Source organism: Pinus tabuliformis, chromosome 9 (assembly GCF_031772625.1).
Source record: "Pinus tabuliformis cultivar Carrire ecotype Pingquan chromosome 9, CPIR1, whole genome shotgun sequence".
NCBI classification, from domain to species: Eukaryota; Viridiplantae; Streptophyta; class Pinopsida; order Pinales; family Pinaceae; genus Pinus; species Pinus tabuliformis.
This window is the reverse complement of record NC_142307.1, coordinates 1,934,499,941-1,934,523,813: the sequence shown is the minus strand read 5'-3', so window position 1 is coordinate 1,934,523,813 and position 23,873 is coordinate 1,934,499,941. Positions and strand designations below refer to the sequence as shown.

At 41.8% G+C, this 23,873-nt stretch overlaps 1 protein-coding gene across 3 annotated transcripts in view; it reads right to left on the bottom strand.

The window, feature by feature from the left end:
* CLC-E (chloride channel E) overlaps window positions 1–23,873 on the bottom strand; it is a 510,115-nt gene that overhangs the window by 355,762 nt on the left and 130,480 nt on the right. The window lies entirely within an intron of this gene.

Genomic DNA, 23,873 nt, shown 5'->3' with positions numbered 1-23,873 from the left:
TGAGGGAGCGCTCCACTTTCTAAAGAAGACTTGTCAATATTAGAGTTATACTTGGTGAAGGATGGAAAGCATGGCACATCTTTCAAGGTTGCACCTTTCTTGAAGCATTTTGATTGGCCAAAAGGTCAGAGAAGGAGTTCTCCAAGACATATGGCTGACTTATACATTCTCCAAAAGTATTTATGAGGGTGCTCCCAAGGGATAATTTATGGATGGCATATCCAAGTGGTAATTTATATATGGGATTCCTAGTAAACCCATCAACATAGACTACAGCACCTCACCCAAGGAGAGTCAAATTGAGCACCTGTCAACATGGAACTAACCAAATTCCCAACAACATTGGTGCTAATCCCTAGGAAAAGCCCCGTGTTAAGCATAAATCCTCAAATAAGCCCTAGATATTGAGTTATTACATTTCTATTGTTATATTAGTGTTGTCGGCTAGACCTTTTAATTGTAATTGTACACTTGTCTCCTATATATATATATATATATATAATTCTCAAGGGGGGCTAGGTTTATAAGCATATCATCTTGTACATATGTTCTATTGTAAAAGGAGGTTGCCCCCTCGAAGAAGCGTATCTATCATTCTTCTATCTAATTATCGAGGCATGGAGTTACTTCTCTCTCTATTTTTAGGACAACCAGTTGAGCTAACCCTTCGGTTTATATGTAAGAGAATTTTTAACCCTTGCCAATATGTCTAAAATCTCTTGCATCATAAACCCAAAGGCTATGGTAGTTGTCTATCTTACTTCCTGTTAGCACAGATTTTTACCCCTTCCAAAATTAGATTATTTGATGAACCTAGGATAAGAAATATCAATGCAACATATAGGGAAAAAAGTGCCCCTTGTATCATGTACACACTTCCCTCTCCGTTCAGGTTGGTGCTTTCCAACCACAAGGGGGAGTCCCTAGTCCTGCATGTACTATTTCCACCCAAAAATCTGCAAAATAACATAGAAAAACAGCAATGCAATGGTTGTTTGAACAGCAAGTTACGGGAGAAAAGAGTTAAATACTTTGCATGTTAAATGGTGGAATAATCTCTGCCATCAACTTTTAAATGGAAAATAAAACAAACAGAAAGCGTGTTTAAATGGCAAATTTAACCAATGAAAAAGACGTAGAAACTTTTGTAATATTGCATAAGATAAATATTGAGACATAGAACTACCCAGAAAGATAGAATAAATCAAAATCGAGCTTTGTTCTACAAAGGATAGGAGGTTGTCTGCACCAAGATGACTATTACAGAACTGATGACAATGAGATTCAGACACAGTAGAATAGAAGCTAGAAGGGAGAAAGAAAGGGAGACATGAGAGAAAGATAGTATATGTTGCTGCTAGAGACAATCTCCTGAACCAATAGCTCACACCTATATACATAACCCTTCATCTCCTCCAATACACAATAGGGAGTAAGGGAAGTCGAATTCTTCATGCAAAGAGGATCAAAGCACACTGATAAGTGATGTAGAGTCAACTTTCCATTCAACTAAAACTAAACCGAAGAAAAAATTGAGTTAAATGGCCAATGCTTGAGTTCCACTAAAGTAGCTCTGAGTTATCATGAGATAAAAATATCTTTCAGTATAATTTGAGCAAATTTGAACTAGAGGAGAATTTAATGTGCATTAGTTTACTGGTAACTCGCTTGAGTAGAGTGGAATATCACTAGAAAACCAATGTGCACTAGGAGAGAGGAGATAAACTGGAAGCAACCAAATATAAATTGTCGTGAAGTAGTTCTCACTCATGTCCACATGATTAAGCATCCTCGTCAACTATCACTACTTCTAGTTAACTTGACCCAATGCCACATCACACCTCCATCCATACAAGCAACTTACTCGTGCGTTCTGATAACTATAAAAGCCTTCCAATGGACCCATGTGCCTTGCCACGTCACTGATGACTCATCTATGGGTCCAGATCTTGCCTTTTTCCCATTCCAGAAGCTGCCACATGTCACATTGCTATAAATATACATGCCAAAAATAGCAATATCCCTAAAAAATAGGAAACAATAGAAAATGTTAAGAACCGCTAGGAGAACCTATGTTATATTCTCAACAGCAGTATACCTATAGGATCATCTCAACAGCGGCATACCTATAGTTAAATTATTCATTCTTATTCAACAAGGCAAATTGCAGAGAAGACTATATTTGACCATTTTCACGTTCCCTGAGCCATTTCATGGATCCCAATGCATAAGGTGCTTGGGTCCAAAATTCAATAAAGGCTCATTTGTTCGACATGATGGATACTTGACATGCCATGTTGAAATTTTGGCAAAAGAAGCTTTCTTCAAGCAAAGTTCAGCAAGGAGGGTGTGAGCATAGTAATGCTTGAGCAAAAGGTGGAAAAGTATATTTACGTTGCATGCCAAGATGTTTTACATCACATGTCATATATAGGTATACCTATAGGTATATTCTCAACAATTGTTAAGAACAGAGTTATCATATGTTCTGCCCCGAAGCCCACACTTAGAGAGATGATCGTGAGGGAGCCGCATGATGCACTGATCTGAAATGATCATATGTTAAAACTGAAGTAGAATTGATTATGCCATTAATGAATAGAATGTTAACTGAAAGTGTTGAAACAGTGAGAACTGCTTGAGAAGAAGACTTTACGACAGATGAGAAAACATAAGCAAGATGCAAAATAGTAGTGAAAACAAAAAATACACAGTGATACCAGACAGCAAGATTGATTACGAAGTTCATCCCTGATGGACTACGTCTCCGAGTCCACTTTCAAGATGGGTGACCGCTTTATTAGGATTGAAACCGAAGGGGTCGATTACACAGCAATTTGACCGAACTGAATGTGCACGCATGCACTTCTGGTCACTGTCATAAGAAAGCTCTCTAAACTAGCTTTCCTACGCCGGTCACATTTCCCAATTCTGACTTTGGATGCTCCTGTTACACTGAAAACAAAACAACCTATATCCCTCCAGAACCTACACATGAAACTCAAAACCACTCTAATCCACTTCAATGAGAAAAACCATCCTTTTAAACCCTGCAAATACATTCTAACCTCCTCAGGCTAAGTTTAGGAGTGAATGAGTTGACTTCAGGGTTTGTTTGGTCTTGGTCTTACCATGTTTTGACACCTAGGGACACTATACATGGGCTTTGAATTAATTTTTAAACCAAAACTGTAACAAAACCCAAATATAAACCTTATGCTAATGCGAAGACCGTTAGTTGTTCGCTAACCGCGTGGAGGAGGAGACAACGCATGTGACAGCTTCTTTTCGACGGTCTTGGCTGACGGTGCTCCGGTGGTTAACATATTACGGTTTCCTCCGGCGGTTCCGGTTAACATAACCTCCCACTGTAACCTGTTCACATATCACAGTCCCTGCGCGGTTAGCGCTGTGATCAGGTGAACTCCGCCCGGTTATCATCTGCCTGCTCACATGATAACAGTTTCCAACGCGGCTAGCAGATGGCGGTTTACAGTGAACTGTTGGCGGTTGACTGCCACCATGATTGTTCACATGGCCGCAGTCCCACTGCGGTCTCCTCCGCGGTTTCCAAGCCGGTGGTTTATTCCCGACGGTTAGACTCTATTCACATGTCCGCTGCCATGGTCTCCATACCCACGCAGTTAAGGCCCGCGTTTATGACTGTTTTACAATTTGTAATGCTTTTTTTGTAACATTTTTATATTATGGTTTGTTTGGATAGCCCGAGAGGGTTTTTTAACTTAGGTTAATGTGTTTTTTTAATACATTTAGACTTGAAACATGGTCCGATAGAGTTTATACCTTAGGTTAAGGTATTGTAATGTATTTTTAATACATAGGTTTTGGGTTTTGGTTAGGTTAGGATTTTTAGGTTTTGATTAACATAATGTCTTAGGTTTAGGGTTTTAGTCATTTAGGACTTTACATCAAATAATAAAAAAAACCCATTTACAACCAATTGTCACTAAGTGACATTGGCGACAAACGTCACATGATGACAAACCTGTCGACAACCAAATCCTGTAAAATTTACAACAACCATATGTCGACAACCATATCCTGGTGGAACTGACGACAACCACATGTCGAAAACCATATCCTGGTGGAACTGATGACAACCACATGTCGAAAACCATATCCTGTGGAACTGACGACAACCACATGTCGAAAACCAAGTACCAAACCATATTCGTTGAACACCATGAAAAACCATATACATTATTGGACAGCCTGAACCATAAACATTACTGTCGAAGATGACGACATCGGATGCTGATGATGACACTGAACCTGTGTAACTGATCTGACGAGATCCTCCTAGATCAATCCTCTCCACTTGAAAGCTTTTGGACCACAAAAGTTTGACTTAAACAGATAGTCGATGAGGGTAGAGCTCCCTCACTTTCCACCTTGCCATGATGATGTACCAATACATTCGATCAACCACCTGAAAATGATGACCCTGATGATGCTGACCATGGCACATTTTGAATCGGTGACCTGTTCCTTCCATCTGCAATATGTAAAACTTGCGACGATGGTCAAACAACCTGTTATGAACATGGCAATTGATTTCTTTCCACAAAATACCATGAGTTAGTGATTCATAATCATCTTTGAAAACAGTCTCTACAGGATATTGTTCAATACCATTGACATGTATTAACAATCTACATTGCGGAATGACATGGACAATCAAAGACATTTTTGACATTATACTAGCTACTTGACTTGATATACTTGACTGATTCCTGATTACTAAGTGAACTTGTTGCAATAAACCCATCAAACTGTAATATGGAAACTACTGCAACTTAGTTTGATTTTGAAAGTATTGAATTAGTTGTTGATTTGTTTGAATCACTTCTCCTTATTCATTAAATGATGTTTCCATTGATTAGCACTTTCCCCTGATGCATAAGTTTCCCTTAGATACTTTGACACTGCTTTAGAAAAGGCTTTGATATGAAAACAAATGGGCTTCCTCTCCACTTGAAAAGAGGCTTCCAAACTGTTTGAAACATGAAATGGTGACACAATACAAGAGAAATTTAACACTGACTTTCCCCAATACTGACCTGCATCCCGGTAACTGATATTTTCCAAACTTGGATTGAATTGATTCATTCTGACATTAGGAAGAGGAGCTTTAGGCATCAACTGTAACTCATGTTGTATTCCCTGCTTATGAGTAAGATGTTTGGTTTCTTTAAATAGAACTGGAAAAGTTTCTACCTCTTTGATCAAACTATCTTTAAGCTGAGACTCATAACCTGAACAAACATCATGTTGTTTCTTATGTTGTTCCTTTACACACATGATTACAAATCTTTTATTTGAACTTATTAATCACTTCATCTGATTAGCAACAACTAAATTCAAGTGATTTTTACTTTGATGTGCCCTGACAATAAATTCAACCCCATCTTTCTTAAGGTGATATTTATGCTCTCTTCTATAAAATACTGCATCACGATCATAAAGATAAGGACTTCCTAAGACAACTCCACATATGTCTACTGGAACCACATCTAATTCCACTTCATCAATGTAATTAGTTGTAATGGCAAATCTTAATCGACACTGTTTTGTGACTTTTATCTGAGTTGATTTATTTAGCCATCCTAATGGGTAAGGTCTTGGATGATTCCGTGTCTCCAAACCCAAACTCTTAACTAAATATTTAGATATTAAATTCGTGTGATCTACTGTCAAACATTGTATCTATCTTTGTGTGCTTAGAAGTTATCCTTATGTTAAATAATTCAACTCTTTTATCCTCATTTGAAGGATTTATGTTTGATGAAGATGCAATAGTATTCAAACTTGAACCAGTGTCAGAAGTTTTACCTGTCGTAACCATGGCAGTTATCCTCCTTTCATCACCTGAATCGGAACCTAGATCTTGTTGGACTGCTGCAATTGCCTTCTTTTCATCCTTCTCCTTAAGGAACTTTTTGGGCTTAAGTTCTGGATGAAGTTTCCAACACTTAGATTCATCATGACCGATTCTCTGGCAATGAGAACAAGTAGGTCTTTCCTTCTGAGCTATCGCTGATTTCTTTCTCTTCGAATTGTTCTTCCCTTTACTGTCATTGGAATCTTTGATTTCCAACTCTTTGGATGATTGCGGTGAAAACTTGAATGGTCTGCCACCTGATTCAATATGTATGGCCTGAACACACACTTCATCAAAATCATCAAGATTAAACATCAATAATGTATGCTGCAAATATGAATGTAAACTGTCGATGTATTTTAATAAAGTTTCACGTGTATCCAATGAAATACCAAGCGCCAATGCTTTCTTTCTGAACTCCTGAGTAAACTCCTGAACACTCTGCCCTTTACCTTGCCTCAAATGCTGCCAATCAATAACAGCTTGCTGCATGTATCCTAAAGGATAGAATTGTTTCCTAAGAGCTTTTAAAAACTTAGACCATGAAGAGATGACTTTTCCTTTTCGCTTTACATCTATCTAAGTTTTACTTTCCCACCAGATTAAAGTTGTTCCCCCCATTCTAAGTGTAGCTAACTGAATTTTTGTTTTATCATCAGAAATGTTCTGAATACGACAATACACTTCTAACTGCTTAATCCAATTATCTAGCTTTTCAGGATTCATTTCACCATCATAAATAGGTAACTCAAATTTTACATCAAGTTTCAAAAGAGATGTTTTCTTAGGTTTCTTTTCTGTTTCAGATTTTGCATTGGAAGAAGAAGAAGAAGAAGATGATGATGATGGAGATGATGGAGGTGAAGGTGGTTTATCAGCCTTGCCTTTACCTTTGTCCTTCTTCGATGTCTTTGAAGAAGAAGTTGCATCTCTCGCCTTCTTGTCTTCGTAGAGTTCTCCCAATATCTGCTGCATATTCAAGAATGCTTGCTGAAACTGTTCATCACTCATCTTAGTTTCTGGCATTTCACCTACATCAGATCCTGTCATGGTCGACTTATGAACAACTCTTCGCTTTCCAATCTCTTGATCAATCTGCTCGAGGATTCCTTCTCCACGTTGCGACTTCAACCTGGTTAACATTCAATGGAAAATACTACAAACACAACCTGCTTTGATACCAAATTATATGATCTCAAATGATCATATGCTAAAACTAAAGTAGAATTGATTATGCCATTAATGAATAGAATGTTAACTGAAAGTGTTGAAACCATGAGAACTGCTTGAGAAGAAAACTTTACGACAAATGAGAAAACATAAGCAAGATGCAAAACAATAGTAAAAACAGAAAATACACAGCGATACCAGACAGTAGGATTGATTACGAAGTTCGTCCCTGATGGACTACGTCTCCGGGTCTGCTTTCAAGATGGGCAACCGCTTTATTAGGATTGAAACTGAAGAGGTCGATTACACAGCAATTTGACCGAACTGAATGTGCATGCAGGCACTTCTGGTCACTGTCATAAGAAAGCTCTTTGAACCAGCTTTCCAATGCCTGTCACGGTTCCCAATTCTGACTCTGGATGCTCCTGTTACACTGAAAGCAAAACAGCCTATATCCCTCCAGAGCCTGCACATGAAACTCAAAACCACTCTAATCCACTTCAATGAGCAAAAACATCCTTTTAAACCCTGCAAATACATTCTAACCTCCTCAAGCTGAGTTTAGGAGTGCATGAGTTGACTTCAGGGTTTGTTTGGTCTCGGTCTTACCATGTTTTGACACCTAGGGACACTATACATGGGCTTTGAATTAATTTTTAGCCCAAAACTATAACAAAACCCAAATATAAACCTTATGTTAATGCGAAGTTCGTTCGTTGTTCACTAACTGCGCGGAGGAGGAGATAGTGCATGTGACAGCTACTTTCCAATGATCTCGGCTGACGGTGCTCCTGTGGTTAACATATTACGGTTTCCTCCGGCGGTTCCGGTTGACATAACCTCCGACTGTAACCTGTTCACATATCACAGTCCCCGCACGATTAGCACTGCGGTCAGGTGAACTCCGCCCGATTATCATCTGCCTGCTCACATGATAACAGTTTCCAATGTGGCTAGCAGATGGCGGTTTACGATGAACTGTTGGCGGTTGACTGCCACCACGATTGTTCACATGGCCGCGGTCCCACTGTGGTCTCCTCCGCGATTTCCAAGCCCGGTGGTTTATTCCCAACGGTTAGACTTTATTCACGTGTTCGCTACCATGGTCTCCATACCCACGCGGTTAAGGCCCATGGTTATGATTGTTTTACAATTTGTAATGCTTTTTTTGTAACATTTTTATATTATGGTTTGTTTGGATAGCCCGAGAGGGTTTTTTAACTTAGGTCAATGTGTTTTTTTAATACATTTAGAATTGATACATGGTCTAATAGGGTTTATACCTTAGGTTAAGGTATTGTAATGTATTTTTAATACATAGGTTTTGGGTTTTGGTTAGGTTAGGCTTTTTAGGTTTTGATTAACATAATGTCCTAGGTTTAGGGTTTTAGTCATTTAAGACTTTACATCAAATAATAAAAAAACCCATTTACAACCAATTGTCACTAAGTGACATTGGCGACAAACCTGTCGACAACCAAATCCTGTAAAATGGACGACAAACCTGTCGACAACCAAATCCTGTAAAATGGACGATAACCATATCCTGGTGGAACTGATGACAACCACATGTCGAAAACCATATTCTGGTGGAACTGACGACAACCACATGTCGAAAACCATATCCTGGTGGAACTGACGACAACCACATGTCAAAAACCATATCCTAGTGGAACTGACGACAACCACATGTCGAAAACCAGGTACCAAACCATATTCACTGAACACCATGAAAAACCATATACATTATTAGACAGCCTGAACCATAAACATTACTGTTGAAGCTGACGACACCGGATTGAATGCTGATGACGACACTGAACCTGTGTAACTGATCTAACAAGATCCTCCTGGATCATGCACTTTCGGCAGGATAGACCAACGCGATATATGAGCACGAGGTACAATGGATGGTAGACCTCATCTACAAGATAGTGTCCAGGTGCATCATCAGGAGTTGAGATAGTAGAGTTCGTTGTGTGGTATGGCAAGAGCAGGGTAGTCTGGCATGTATGGGACTAGTTCTTGATGACTGGTGGTCATCTGATTACATATAGGAGTCAAACACAAGGCACCGATGGGTTCTAGCAAATAGCAAGGCTTCACAACGACAGCCAGTGAGGAGTGGGAGTTGTGAACTTCCATGTGGTTACGAGATCGGATCCAGTCGACTAATGGATTTCTCCACTTTGTGGTGAGTATGCCCATGATAGCAGGTGATTCAGTTCATTCTCCAGTTGGCACATGGGGAATCACTGCGGTTTTCATCATATGGCGAATCTGATTGTTGCTCACAATCAAGGCTAGCCATGGAGTGGTAGACTCTGGCGTTAATGAGTTGCCCTTGCAAGATGGGCATAGCCTTGATCGTGCCAGATATTGTGGCCGAGTGTTACAAGAGAGGAGGCTCCAATACGAGCATGTTGGGCAGTCAGTCATGACCAGGGTGTTGCAATGTGAGCAAGGCAGTATCACACTGCGATGGGCATGGGATCCTGGCATCACAGGTTTCGGCAATTCAATTACCCTTAGGGATGAGTTGGTTCTTATAGGGGAAGATCATTCAGATCTTCCATTGGGTTTTAGTGGTTTTTTGTTGGCGTGGAAACTTCACCAGCATGGCAGGATGACCAGCAGGAGGAGATCAGAGGGAGCTCATGTGAGCGAAGATTCATCTCCACAGGGGTTCGATTGTATCTTTAGGAGTCCACCCTTGGAGTGCATGAGATGGGTAACTCAGTAGTGCAGTTGCACGAGGATTCAGTCAAGACTTTATATTATCATGATGTTCTACTTACTGACAATATGGAAAGGGCTTCAAGTGCATGTACCAGGTTGGACAGTGAGTGGAGCAAGGGGTGATTCACATTGATCAGGATGGCTCGGGAACTTGGTGTCGGAGAATTCCCTTATGACAGGATAGTGCTAGGGACAAGGATAACTCAGTGGTATATTTGGGACCCCAGGGTTGATTGTAGTAGACATTTGTGTCAGCTAATTAAGAGGGTGCGTGTTCAAGCATTGCTTGAGGACAAGCAATTTTTGGTGAGGAGGACTGTCATGTCCCCAATAAATAATTTTCCAAGTAAAATCCTCATTTTTGCAATTTTGGCGTTAAGGAATATTTTGGTATATAAAACTTAGGAAAAGTGGGTTATGGAGGCCCCACTTAATTTTTGGAGGAAAAAGGAGAAACAAACATTAGAGGAAAAAGGAATTAATTTTTGTTAAGTGAAATATGGGGACCACCAAAGAGGGAAATTTGGCCCCCTTGAGAAATTCGAACTAGGAGAAGGAAAGAGAAAAGAAGGGGAGTTTGAACTTGTGGAGAGAGGGGACCACGAAGGGAAAAAGGACCAGCATCTTTAAATAGCACATTGGGGCTTCACTTTTGCATCTTTTGCTCATTATTTTTTGAAGATCAAACTCTCTCTTGGAGGTTGTTCAACACAAGAGAAGCAGAGTTGTTTAGCTCAAGAGTTTCAAGTGAAACTCATCTTCATTTCAAAGAACTTCGAGTGGGGAGTTTCTTTCAAGACTTCCATTGGAGTTTATTGCAGACTATTCACTCAGAAGTTCACTATTTCTAGGCGCAGAAGACAAACCTCAAAGATTATTTGGAGCAACATCTTTCTATTACAGGTTTTGGGCATTGGCAGGAGATTTTCTAATGGTTAGAGGAGCCTGGCACCATTTTCAGAGTTTTTCCTGTATCTTTTGATTAGGCTTAATTTTCTCTTATAGAGCTTGTGCAGGGGTTGGAGAACAACGCTTTTGTTGGTGTTTGGTGCTGGTATTTGCCTGGAGTTTTTAGTTGGGAGTGATAGCTATTTGCCGAAGGATATTTGTTCACAATTTCTCATCCATTTGCAGGAGAGTTTTATCATTTATCAACAATTTCTCTCTAGTTAGGCGCGAAACTGTGTAGTTTGAAATTTGATATATTTTGGGCATTTCAGGTCAACTGCAATTAGCCCAAACGATTTCTGGTTTTGTTGGTTTGGGTGTGAGAAGCCTATGGCTAATTTTATAGAATTTTTTGGGCAATATTCGGGTCAAAATCATACATTCTTATAGTAAGGCGTATTGTTGGTTAACTAGGCAGTTTGCATCACATTGTGGGTTAGATTTTGGATTGGATTTAGGCCAAACCTTTTTTGGGTATTTCTGGGTCATAGGAGACGAGTCTGTGGCTGCAATTTCATATCGATCCGGGCATTATTGAGGTCAAAATTTCAGTTTCCTGCTAGCAACAGTTAGTAGAATTTCTGGGCAATGCGCAGATTTTGTGGGAGCCATTTCCACTAGTTGGATTAGAGAGAACTCACCTAGGGTTTGCGTAGCTTGCATAGCAAGCCCAGGTTCTGTCATTCCTTACCATTTATGTTGATTGGGGTAGCATCGGATGTGCTCTAGCCACGAAAATTGGTGGAGAGGCTAAGGCACATGAGATCTCCAATACCCAGAAAGGGTTTGGGCAAATTCTAAACAGTTTGGGAGATATTAAAATAATTAATATTTTTAATGGAGTCCCTAAGTCTAAACTTAGGGAAAATAAAATATTAATGTGAATTAATATAAAATTGTGTTAGAATGGTCCAAAAGTCATGGATCAAGCCAAATCTAATCTTAGCCATTGATTAGGGACTTAATCTCGGCTGTTGATTTATCAACGAGAAAAGTATAAGAGGAGGCTTGAGGGTCACTTGGAGAATACACCAAGAGATCAAAATTTCGACTTTTTGGGGTTGGGTTTGCTGAGAAAGTTGAGAGAGTGATCAGAGTTGCCGTTGAGGGGCAGTGAATACAGAAGCAAAGAGGCAGAGATAGCACTGGGAGGATCAGCGCAATAGCTAGAGAGAGGGACGCAGAAGCAGCCAAGGGTTCACGCAGAGCCAGCCAGGGCTCACGCAGAGGCAACCAGGAGCTGCGCAATGCCTCAGAGGGCCAACGTGGGTGACGCAAAGGGCCAGAGGACTGACGCAGTGCCTCCAGAGGCTGACGCAGGCCAAGCCAGAGTGACGTTGGGCTAACGCTGGGCCAGAGAGAGGTTGACGCAATCCCTAGAGGCTGACGTTGGGGTTTCGTGGGGCAGATTGGAGTTGTGGAGCTGCTAGAGTGTTTATCCGAGGTTTCAGCTGGAATATTTGCTTCCAAGTAGAGAGGTACTACTGTCGAGATTTTTCTTTATTGGGTGAGCCGGATTTGGCACCCAGATTGTATTCTGAAACTTCTTAATAAATCAAACCCTTAGATAGTTGCACCGGTTTTCCCGCATTGGGTTTTTCCAGGGACATTAGTCCAAAAACAACGGTGTTACTTGTGTGTTTGTTTATGTTTCCTCCAGTTGATGATCTGTAATGTGTTGAGCATGCACTTGTATTTATTTCCAGTATTTACATGGTAAATAACTTGTTAATTAACAGAACAAGTAGGTAGGACTTGTATTTATTTCCAGTATTTACGTGGTAAATAACTTGTTAATTAACAGAACAAGTAGGTAGGAATAAATTAGTAAAGTGCATGAAGGGTTTCTAACAGTTAGACTTAGAAACTTCAACATGGTATCAGAGTGTGGTTGCAAATCATAGGAGAACTGAGGACATCAACTGAGCAGAGCAGCAGTAGCAGAAAATAGTCGTCCCAAGTGACAAAAGCTATTCCTAGCAGAGTAGCAGCAAGGAAGGGGTGACACAGTGCATGCGTCATAAAAATTGAGCCAGGAAGAGGCAGCGCAGAGGCTGAGGGAGGCAAAGATAGGCTCACGCAGAGGCCAGGAGGGTTGATGCAGTTGGCTGAGGAGGTTGACTTGCCGGTGCCCGGATTGCGCAAAGCCTAGAGCTCTAAACTTCAGTTTGTTGGGGTTTAGGAGGCTGTGGGTAAGTTGCAGAGTGGAGCTGGTGGGGTACTGTAGTCAGAAAAATACCTAACAAGGCAAGATCAAGGTGGAGGGAGTTGCTACCAAGGGTTTCTAGCCAAGAAATCTGGATCAGTGGTGCAGTGGCACTAAGGATCGGAGTGGGGGCATTTTGACATTGGCAGAAGGATTTCCAGGAGGGAAATCGAGGCTTAGAGGGGGTCACGCCGAGAACTTCCAAGAGGGAAGTAGAGGAGCAGCGAGATGGCAGTGAACGAGCTAAGAGACCAAGACAAACTGGACGGAGCCTCAAACTTCGTAGTCTGGAAGGCCAGAATCTTATCCGTTCTAGACAGGAATCATGTTAAGCACTTCGTCTTGAGGACTATAGCTAGTACTGTAGTCAGAACAGTACCTAACAAGGCAAGACCAACGTGGAGGGAGTTGCTACCGAGGGTTTCTAGCCAAGAAATCTAGATCAGTGGTGCAGTGGCACTAAGGATCGGAGTGGGGGCATTTTGACATTGGCAAAAGGGTTTCCAGGAGGGAAATCGAGGCTCAGAGGGAGTCACACCAAGAATTTCTAGGAGGGAAGTAGAGGAGCAGGGAGATGGCAGTGAACAGGGTAAGAGACCAGGACAGACTGTACGGAGCCTCAAACTTCGTAGTCTGGAAGGCCAGAATCTTATCCGTTCTAGACAAGAATCATGTCAGCACTTTGCCTTGAGGAAGATAGCTATCCCAATTGACCCAACTGATAACAACAAGTATGAGGAGGCAATGGCGAGGGCCAAGAGCATCATTCTTGATGGGGTCAAGGACCATGTAGTACCACATACTGCTGAAAAGGAAACGGCAAATGAGATGCGGGAGGCCCTAAAAAAATTGTACCAGCATACTTCTGTGTAGAGAAGGATGTTACTAGAAAATCAACTACGATCATACCAGATGTAGAAGGGAGAACAAATCGACCCCTTCCTCAGTCGATTGAAGGAGATCCGCGATTAGCTGACTTCCATAGGGGCCACGCCATATCAAGAATTGATGGTGAGAACAGCCCTGAACGCAGTCTCGGAACACTGGGAGGTGTTTAGGCAAGGCAACCCTTCCAGATTGGGAGGAAATGTGGGCTGCTCTTCGCCAAGAAGAGATCATAAGGCTGAGCAAGGCAGGAAACAGCGCAAGGGGATCAGAATCAAGGAGGAGAAGGTGGATGCTGCCCTAGCATCTGAGGGAAAGCAGGAGAAATGGAAGAAGAAGGACCTCTCCAAAGTCAAATGCTTCCACTGTGCGGAGCTGGGTCATTATGCGACCCAGTGTCCAAGGAAGAAGAGCAATGGAGAGGCCTCGAAGACCAAGGATGCACCAGCAAGGGCAGAGAAGGAAGTGGAGACAGACGATCACTATGCCATGAGTGCACACACACCACTTGAGCAGAAGTGGGGAGACATCGAGTTGTAGTCAGACAGACTACAGGCGATGAGGGGCAGGATCCTCGAGGTACCCAGCCTCTTGTATTAGACCTTGCTACGGAAGCCTTGAAGAGGAGTAGTAGTATTGGCGGATGTCAGTAGATACGGATGCGATGGAGCGACAGAGGGAGCTACCGTGCAGGATTCCCAGGATAGCATGAGGCAGCATTGCGAGAAGCACATGAGTGTTGCACCAGTGCAAGATGGCACAGAGAGGTGTGCAACAGTGCGGGATGCATGGAGTTGTTGCAGAGGTCAGAGAGGGAGCACTTGTCAACGACAAAGGGAGCTTCAGCATCATGGGTGTCTCTGGCATGACAAAGATGTCAGAGTTGGGAGATCAGTTACTTACTTCTCAGTAACTAGGTTGCAGTGCAGCAGTTAGCAGTGACAATGCTATAGGCAGCACGATGCAACAGGATGAGAGGGAGTTTCAGTACGGATGCAACAGTGGCAGTGGTAGGGCCATGGGTAGCAGTACAAAATGCAGCAGTGTAGATGATGGACAGCAGGCCTAGCATTAGCACAGGTACCGATGCCAGATGATCAGTGTGATACTCAGTGAAGAGCATTGCTAGAGCACAGTCCTCGCTAAGAGGGAGTGTTGATTTGGGGTAGCATCGGATGTGCTCTAGCCACAAAAATTGGTGGAGAGGCTAAGGCACATGAGATCTCCAATACCCAGAAAGGGTTTGGGCAGATTCTAAACAGTTTGGGGATATTAAAATAATTAATATTTTTAATGGAGTCCCTAAGTCTAAACTTAGGGAAAATAAAATATTAATGTGAATTAATATAAAAAAGTGCTAGAATGGTCCAAAATTCATGGATCAAGCCAGATTTAATCTTAGCCGTTGATTAGGGACTTAATCTCGGTCGTTGATTTGTCAAAGAAAAAAGTATAAGAGGAGGCTTGAGGGTCACTTGGAGAATACACCAAGAGATCAAGATTTCGACTTTCTGGGGCTGGGTTTGCTGAGAAAGTTGACAGAGTGATCTGGAGTTGCAGCTAAGGGGTAGTGAATACAGAAGCAAAAAGGCAGAGATAGTGCTAGGAGGATCAGCACAGTAATCGGAGAGAGAGACGCAAAAGCAGCCAAGGGTTCACGCAGAACCAGCCAGGGCTCACACAGAGGCAGCCAGGAGTTACGCAGTGCCTCAGAGGGCCAGCGTGGATGACGCTAAGGGCCAGAGGACTGACGCAGTGCCTCCAGAAGCTAACGCAGGCCAAGCCAGAGTGACGTTGGGCTAACGCTGGGCTAGAGAGAGGTTGACACAGTCCCTAGAGGCTGACATTGGGGTTTCGTGGGGCAGATTGGAGTTGTGGAGCTGCCGGAGTGTTTATCCGAGGTTTCAGCCGGAATATCTGCTTTCAAGTAGAGAGGTACTACAGCTGAGATTTTTCTCTGTTGGCTGAGCCAGATTTAGCACCCATATTGTATTTTGAAACTACTTAATAAATCAAACTCTCAAATAGTTGCACCAGTTTTCCCGCATTGGGTTTTTCCGGGGACATTAGTCCAAAAACAATGGTGTCACTTGTGTGTTTATTTCTGTTTCCTTCAGTTGATGATTTGTAATGTGTTGAGCATGCGCTTGTATTTATTTCCAGTATTTACATGGTAAATAACTTGTTAATTAACAAAACAAGTAGGTACGAATAAATCAGTAAAGTGCATCAAGGGTTTCTAACAGTTAGACTTAGAAACTTCAACAATTTATGTACTCATATTTTTAAATTAATAAAATGGCTCAGTTGTTTGGCTCAGTTTCTTGTGTATTTTGATGTGCATGTTTGGAATTTGTTTATTGTTGTTGCTTCCTTGTACAAGTCTCTATTATTTGTTATACATTTCAATTTGGAACATTACAGTGGTATCTTGGCCAGCTATGGGGAAGCTAGCAAGATCATGGTGGTATTGGGCATGCATACATACTGATTGGCAAAAGTGTGGACATCCCAATGACACAAGAAAGATGGAGTACACAAAGGATTCGGGAAGAAATCCACGGAAATAATGAGAAAATAATAGAATTAAAAAGAATGTGGGCCCATTTTTTGCAGCAATAAGGGGATAAACTAGGACCATCTTCATCCTCATGACAAAGACACCAGAGGTGCGTTGGCCATGGGGGTAAATCCATTTACACCATGTGGGGAAAGTCGACAAAATCAGGGCACCAAACCTCCTCAAAAGGAGTGGACAAGACGAGGGCAGTTAGAGGGTGAGAAAAGGAGGTGCTTTTGCTCGTGGAGACTTGGCTTTAGATATAAGGAGCCTAAGGAGGAGGTTGAGCAGGAGGCTGATGGCACACAAGAATGTGAGGAGCATGTCGATGTGTTGAAGAATGTAACTAGTGTCAGTCTTTATAATTGTATTTGAGTCATTATATAATGTATTTGGAAAAAGAAAAGAAGGTGATTTTTTATTGTAAGACAAAAATTATTTTGAAGCATGGGTTTCATGAACTTTTATTTATTTTTCTAGGTCATGGCCTCCATCGACGGCTTCTAGGTTTTGTCTTGAGTCATAAGAGTCATTGTCACATTTATTAGACCCTTCTTGGGCTTTTGCATCATGTAAAGAAATTTGTTTTTGAGTCAAAATAGTCATTTTACCCCTCCTCACCAAGTCGACCCTGTCTTGGAGAAGTCAGCCCAGTTAGAGGGAATTCGACCTTGTGGAAGCAGTATAAATAGAGACAGTTTGACTCATTTGGAGCACACACTCAACAAGTTCGATCTACAAGAGAAAGAGGATGAAAAATAAGAGTGAATTGCAGGAAAGAAGACCTAATTCAAGGAAGAAGCAAAATCGAAGTTTGGAGCATCTCTCTCTCTCTCACATGGGCGAGTTTTCTAGGGTTTTGGGCAAGTTGCAGGGGCCGAAATTTTTGCAGTAACTGCAAATCCAAACTTTTGTTGTTGGGAAGCCGAAATTCCGGTTTGAAGCAATGTTTGAGGAGCTAACCTTGGAGGATTTGGCAGAGTTTGTATACTCGAAGGAAGGGCTAGCTTGGTGACTAGAGGAGGTCTTTGTCTAGGTCAAAAAGGATCTTGGATTGTCTCATCTTAATTTGAATCTACTAGAGGAAGAGTTTGACTGTGTTTTCCCCTTCATAGGGGTTTTTCCCTCACTTAGTGCCTACATCTTGTGTCCCTTGTTTTGTGATCTTCATGCACCTTTTGATTTGGTAATTGCTTGATGAAAAGATAATATAGTAAAGAAGTAAAATAAGCCAACACACATCTCAAGTAATTATCAAGAAAGAGGAATCATAACCTTAATTACTACAAGCATTGATTTCTCAACATGGTATCAGAGCTAGGGTGAAGGAAGTACTATTTGAAGATCACTTTGTTTGCTATCATTTGAAGGAAGGTAGTCTTAAAAGTAAGATCACTCTCTCAATGGCAAGCTATTTGAAGATGGGACTCAACCTCCTAAAAATTGCAGGAAGATTCGGTGTAAGGGTCATTTACAATCTAACTAGAAGAGTCAAGAGTGAAGGATTCTTGGCTTTACAGGTACACTTGATGATGACAATGCTTGGATTATTGATAGTGGAGCCTCAAGACACATGACAGGACAAAGTGGATATCTTTATACTCTATCAAAAGGTTCATCATCACATTTAGTGGAGCTTGGAGACAGCAACAACTATGCAGTATAAGGGTGATGCAGGTTTGTGCAGATCAGTTTGGACAGCTCACTTGGAGCTGCAGTGAGAGCCCGGATTTGCCTGTGAAGCGAGGAAAATTCCTCACTAGATTTTTACTAGTATTTTTCTCTGTAGGATAGCCAGATTCAACATCCAGTTGTACTCAGAATTTTTCACTACTGTATAATAATAAAAGCCCCAGTCGCTGCACCAGTTTTCCCACGTTGGGTTTTTCCAGGGACACTTGTCGAAAAATAGCTGTGTTAATTTTATGTGTGTGTGTGCTAGTATTTTCTCAGTTTCCAGCACTATTTTCTTCCACAGTTTGTTTGTGAAAGTCGCAGTGTGAATTATTTGGTATTTGTCGTAGAAGATAAATTGTTAAATTAATTAACAATTAGAAAAATAATTTCGAGTTGCTGCAATAGGATTTCAAAACTGAAATTTTCACAGATTGCTCTTTGCTGTGTTGATTTAAGCGCTAACTCTTCGTTTTGCAAGGATTATATTCTATCATTTGAAGGGTTATTTCATCGATCTGGCCTGTATCCATCAAATTCAGAGGCTTTTGTTACTTGTTGAGGGCTTGTAGCTGCCCATTTTGCAATCTGAGCACTTGGAAAGGTTCTGAAAGTCTGCCCCATACCTTATTTGATTTGAACTAACGCCTTTTGCTTTTGAAGGAGTTGTCACTTAAAGGACTGAGAACCTTCAGATCTGAAGCAAGCATAAATTTTGAAGGGTTCTTGCATAAAAATTTTGTAATTAAAGGCTTAAAAAAATAATCAAATCTGATCATACATGATTTACAAACAGCCTTAATAATTTGGTGACTGATCTAATTAGGCCATGGGCTTTCTTAGGTCTGGTGCTAGGTTCTTTATTACTTGAATATACTGTTGTTTCTCTTGTGCTTTTATCCTTGCAGCTTGAGGATTGGTGTTTGCAGTGGAGGTATTTATCATTTTCTGATCCCCCAGGGTGTTAAAGGGAGCCTCTCCTTCTTTCTCTCTTGATTATTAACTCCCTTTTCTGTTTTCATTGGTTAGATATGACTGCATTGATATCATAGTTAGATATAGTTTTGGGTTATTTCTCTAACTTGATCACTGTTAGCAATCTCATCTACCTCTGGTTATTTTTGTTTGTTTCACTTCAATTTCATGTGTTCCTAATTTCCATTTCTTTATGTAAAGAACACCCTAAACAAGCAATCTAGCTAAAGGAATACAGTATTGTTGTGCTTGATTGGCATATCATTGAAAGAAGTCTTGTAATCTTGTGTTTCATATGACATTTCATAAGCTTGGTTACAGATAATTTAAGATTTCATACATTGAAGAATTTGGCCATAAGTGGAGAACATTCAAATAAGCACACATATCTAGAGGCATTTAATGTTAGTTTATTCAGTAATCTCAAAAGTGCTTCAGTATTCAATGTTGGAATCTTGCAGTCTTGGCATCTCTTATATTGAAGCATTTTGACAGCTTGCATCTCATTAGCATATCATTGATTTATGAGCACCCTTAACTTTACTTGCAAAGTTACATTTCTCTTGTACTTGCCACTCATTTTTATCATGTGATATTGCTATATTGTGGAAGTACATTGCTTTATCATTCTTGCAAGTCATCTCTCTCTCGTATATCAATCTTGTATCTTGTACTAACCTTTCTTGGCAGCAGTGTTGTTTCTATAACTTGTGATCTCTAATTTGTGCAAGTATCTTAATTTTGGGGCATTATTATTAAGGCACTGGTCTTTAAACACATTATCTCATTAAGTGTCTTTATAATCTCATCAAATCCATCTCAATCCCCATTAATAATATCACTTGTTAATCTTAATCAATTCATATAGACAACAATTGCCTTGCCCTCAAGTCTCCTAGAACTTGTTGTCCTAACAAGTTTCTCTTTTCCATCTACCCTTAGGGACTACCCCCCTTAGCGTGTCTAGGAGAGAACTAGAACAAAGTGAGTAGGAATCAGAGTGACAACCCCTACTTTGAGCGTTGCGCCTTAGATGTACACTTTAGGCGACAACATATCCAAGAGAAACACTGGCAAAAAATTTCCGAGCGATTTTACCCTCTCTCCGAGCAATCCCGACCCCTGACTGCCCTTGAAAAGCTAGTCGTCCAACCAGCTTTGTGCAGGCCCTACCTCACCCTAGTGTTGAAATTTCTAAGTCTATCTGTTAGAAATTTTAATTGTATTCTTCTGGTTTATTTCTCCTACTTGTTAATTACAAACAATTTACTTAAACATATAAACATTGAAATAAACACAATACAGTCTCAACCATCTAGAGATCAACATATGAAAGAAATAGCAAACACACAAGTGACACCGTTATTTTTGGACAACTCGTCCCCGAAAAAGCCCAATGCGGGAAAACCGGTGCAACAATTCTGAGGGTTTATTTTATTATGCAGTCTATCCTTGAGTACAACTGGGTGCCAAACTGGCTCACCCGACAGAGGAAACTAACCGTTAGTAATGCCTCTCTATTTGGAAGCAGATATTCAAAAAATCTGCCCCACGAAACCCTCTCCAACACAACTGAAGCACTGCGTCAACCCTCCTGGCCTCTGCGTCAGCCTCAAAACCCTCTGTGTCAACCCTCTGAGGCACTGCGCAGCCTCTACGGCCTTCTGCGTCACTCTTGCTGCCCTCTGCGTGGATGACGCAGGCCCTCTAGCCTCTGCATTGTCCCAACTAGCCTCTGTGTGGCCTGCTCTGGCTTCTGCGTCTGCCTCTGCGCTGGTCTCTCGGCACTATCTCTGCCTCTCTGTCCAGTACTCACTACCCCTCGCTGCAAACTGATCACTGATTCGACTTTACTTAGCAAACCCCACTCTAGTAAATCGAATGACTAATCACTCTGGTGTGTTCTCCCACTGACCCTCAAGCCTCCTCTTATACTTTTTTTGTTGAGTCTTCAACAGCCAAGATTACATCTCTAATCAACGGCCAAGATTAGATTTGGCTTGATCCATGTCATTTAGAACCTTCTATGTTGATTTGGGGTAGCATCGAATGTGCTCTAGCCACGAAATTTGGTGGAGAGGTTGGGGCACATGAGATCTCCAATACCCAGAAAGGGTTTGGGCCTAAGTTGCAGGAAACGTGGGTCTACAGGGCGTTTCGCCTGGGGAAACGAAACGAAATGCGTTTCCAGGCCGTACGGGCCCCGTTTCCCCAAAAAAACACTTGTTTTTTAATTATTTTTTTTTCTAATTTGTTTTTAAATTTTTTTAGGGTTTCCAGCTTTTTCTAGAAACCATTTCTAAAGTTATATTCTAAGCAGCCTGACTCATTATGTGATGACTCATGGGTTTGGGCAGATTCTAAGCAGACCAGGAGATATATATTTTTAATATATATATATTAATATATATATTCGCGTTTCCCCGTTTCCAAAATTTGGGGAGGTCGCGTTTCATTTCGCTTCCCGTTTCGGAAACTCGTTTCCGTTTCCCCGTTTCGTGCAACTTAGGTTTGGGCAGATTCTAAACAGATTAGGAGATATTAAAATAATTAATATTTTTAATGGAGTCCCTAAGTCTAAACTTAGGGAAAATAAAATATTAATGTGTATTAATATGAATCTGTGTTAGAATGGTCCAAAAGACATGGATCAAGCCAGATCTAATCTTAGCCATTGATTAGGGACTTAATCTCGGCCGTTGAGATGTCAACAGGAAAAGTATAAGAAGAGGCTTGAGGGTCACTTGGAGAACACACCAGACGATCAGTGATTCTATTCTCTAGAGCGGGGTTTGCTAAGAGAAATAGAATTAGTGATCGGGAGAGCAACTGAGGGGCATTGAGTACAGAGGAATAGAGAAGGCAGAGATTGTGCTGGGAGAGCAGCTAAGGGGCATTGAGTACAGAGAAACAGAGAAGGCAAAGATTGTGTCGGGAGAGCAACGCAGCAGCCAAGGAGGGTGACGCAGAGCCAACAAGGGCTCATGTAGGGGCAGCCAAGTGCTGCGAAGAGCACCAGAGGGGCCAGCGTCGCTGACGCAGAGGCTCCCAGAGCTGACGCAGGGCCTCCTGTGGCTGACGCAGGCCAAGGAAGGCTGACGCAGGGCTAGCGCTAGGAAAGGAGAAGCTGAAGCAGTCCAGTTTGGGCAGACACTGGGGTTGCAGAGTAGTTTTGTGTTGAGGAACTGCCGGAAGGATTTTCCGGGGTTTCAGCCAGGAGATTTCTCTCAAACTGTGAGGTATAGCTGCTAAGGAAATTCTCTGTTGGGTAGGTCAGTTTCGGCACCCAGATTGTACTCTGATATTGCTTAATAAGAAAACCCTCAGATAGCTGCACCGGTTTTCCCGCATTGGGTTTTTCTTGGGACATTGGTCCAAAAATAATGGTGTCATGTGGTGTGTTTGTTCTTGTTTCTTTTAGTTGTTGATCTGTAATATGTTGAGCATGAACTGGTGTTTATTTTCAGTATTTACTTTGTAAATAACTTGTTAAAGAAAAATAACAAGTAGGTAGGAATAAATTAGAAAAAGTGCATGAAGGGTTTCTAAACTAAATAAACTTAGAAACTTCAACATGGTATCAGAGTGAGATTGCAGATCATAGGAGGACTAAAAGACATCAGCCGAGTGAAGCAATAGCAGCAAAAAACAGTTGTCCCGAGGTGATAGAAGCTGTTTCTAGTAGCACAGAAGCCAAGAAGTGTGACGCAGAGCCAACCAGAGCCACACAGAAGAAGCCGGGAGCTGTGCATAGCCTCAGAGAGGCCAGCGTTGCTGATGAAGAGGGCCAGAGGGCAGACGCAGGGCATCCTAGGGCTGACGCAGACCCATTTGGGGTGACACAGAGCCAGCGTGAGGCAAAGTGGGGCTGGTGCAGTTCATAGAGAGGCAATTGCTGGAATCTAGAAGGCTGCAGAAATATCGCAGTGGAGCTGGTGAGGTACTGTAGTCAAAACTGTACCTGACAGAGCAGGGCCAAAGGAGTTGTTACTAAGGGTTTCTAGCCGAGGAACCTGGATCAGCAGTGCAGTTGCACAAGACGATCAGAGTAGGGGGCATCTCAACAAGCGGCAGAAGGATTTCCAGGAGGGAAATCAGGACTCAGAGGGAGTCCAGAAGAGAACTTCCAGACGGGAAGTAGAGACTCAGAGGAGTCGAACAGAGAACTTCCAAGAGGGAAGTAGAGGAGCGTCATGGCACTACACGGGGTAAGAGACCAGGATAGACTGGACGGAGCATCGAACTTTCCAGTCTGGAAGGCCAAAATCTTATCAGTGCTTGACAGGAATCATGTCAAGAACTTCGCCTTGAAGGTTATAGCTATCCCAATCGACCCCAATGATAACGACAAGTACGAAGAGGCGATGGCAAGGGCCAAGTGCATTATCCTTCACGGGGTCAAGGATCATGTGGTACCACATATAGCCGAAAAGGAAATGGCCGTTGAGATGTGGGAGGCTCTCAAGAACCTGTACCAGCATACTTCTGTGCAGAGAAGAATGTTGCTCGAGAACCAGATGAGGTCGTATCAGATGAAGAAAGGTCAATCGATTGACACCTTCCTCGGAGGACTAAATGAGATCAGAGACCAGTTGACTGCTAAAGGAGCAACACCGGATCAGGAGCTTATGGTGAGGACGGCCCTAAATGTTGTCTCAAAAGATTGGGAAATGTTTGTCCAGAGTATCCTTGGCAGAGGGACTCTCCCACCTTGGGACAAGATGTGGGCAACTCTTCGCCAAGAAGAGATCAGACGGTAGTCGAAGACAGGTAGCAGCAGCAAAGGGATCAAGGTCAAGCAGGAGGAGGAGGAT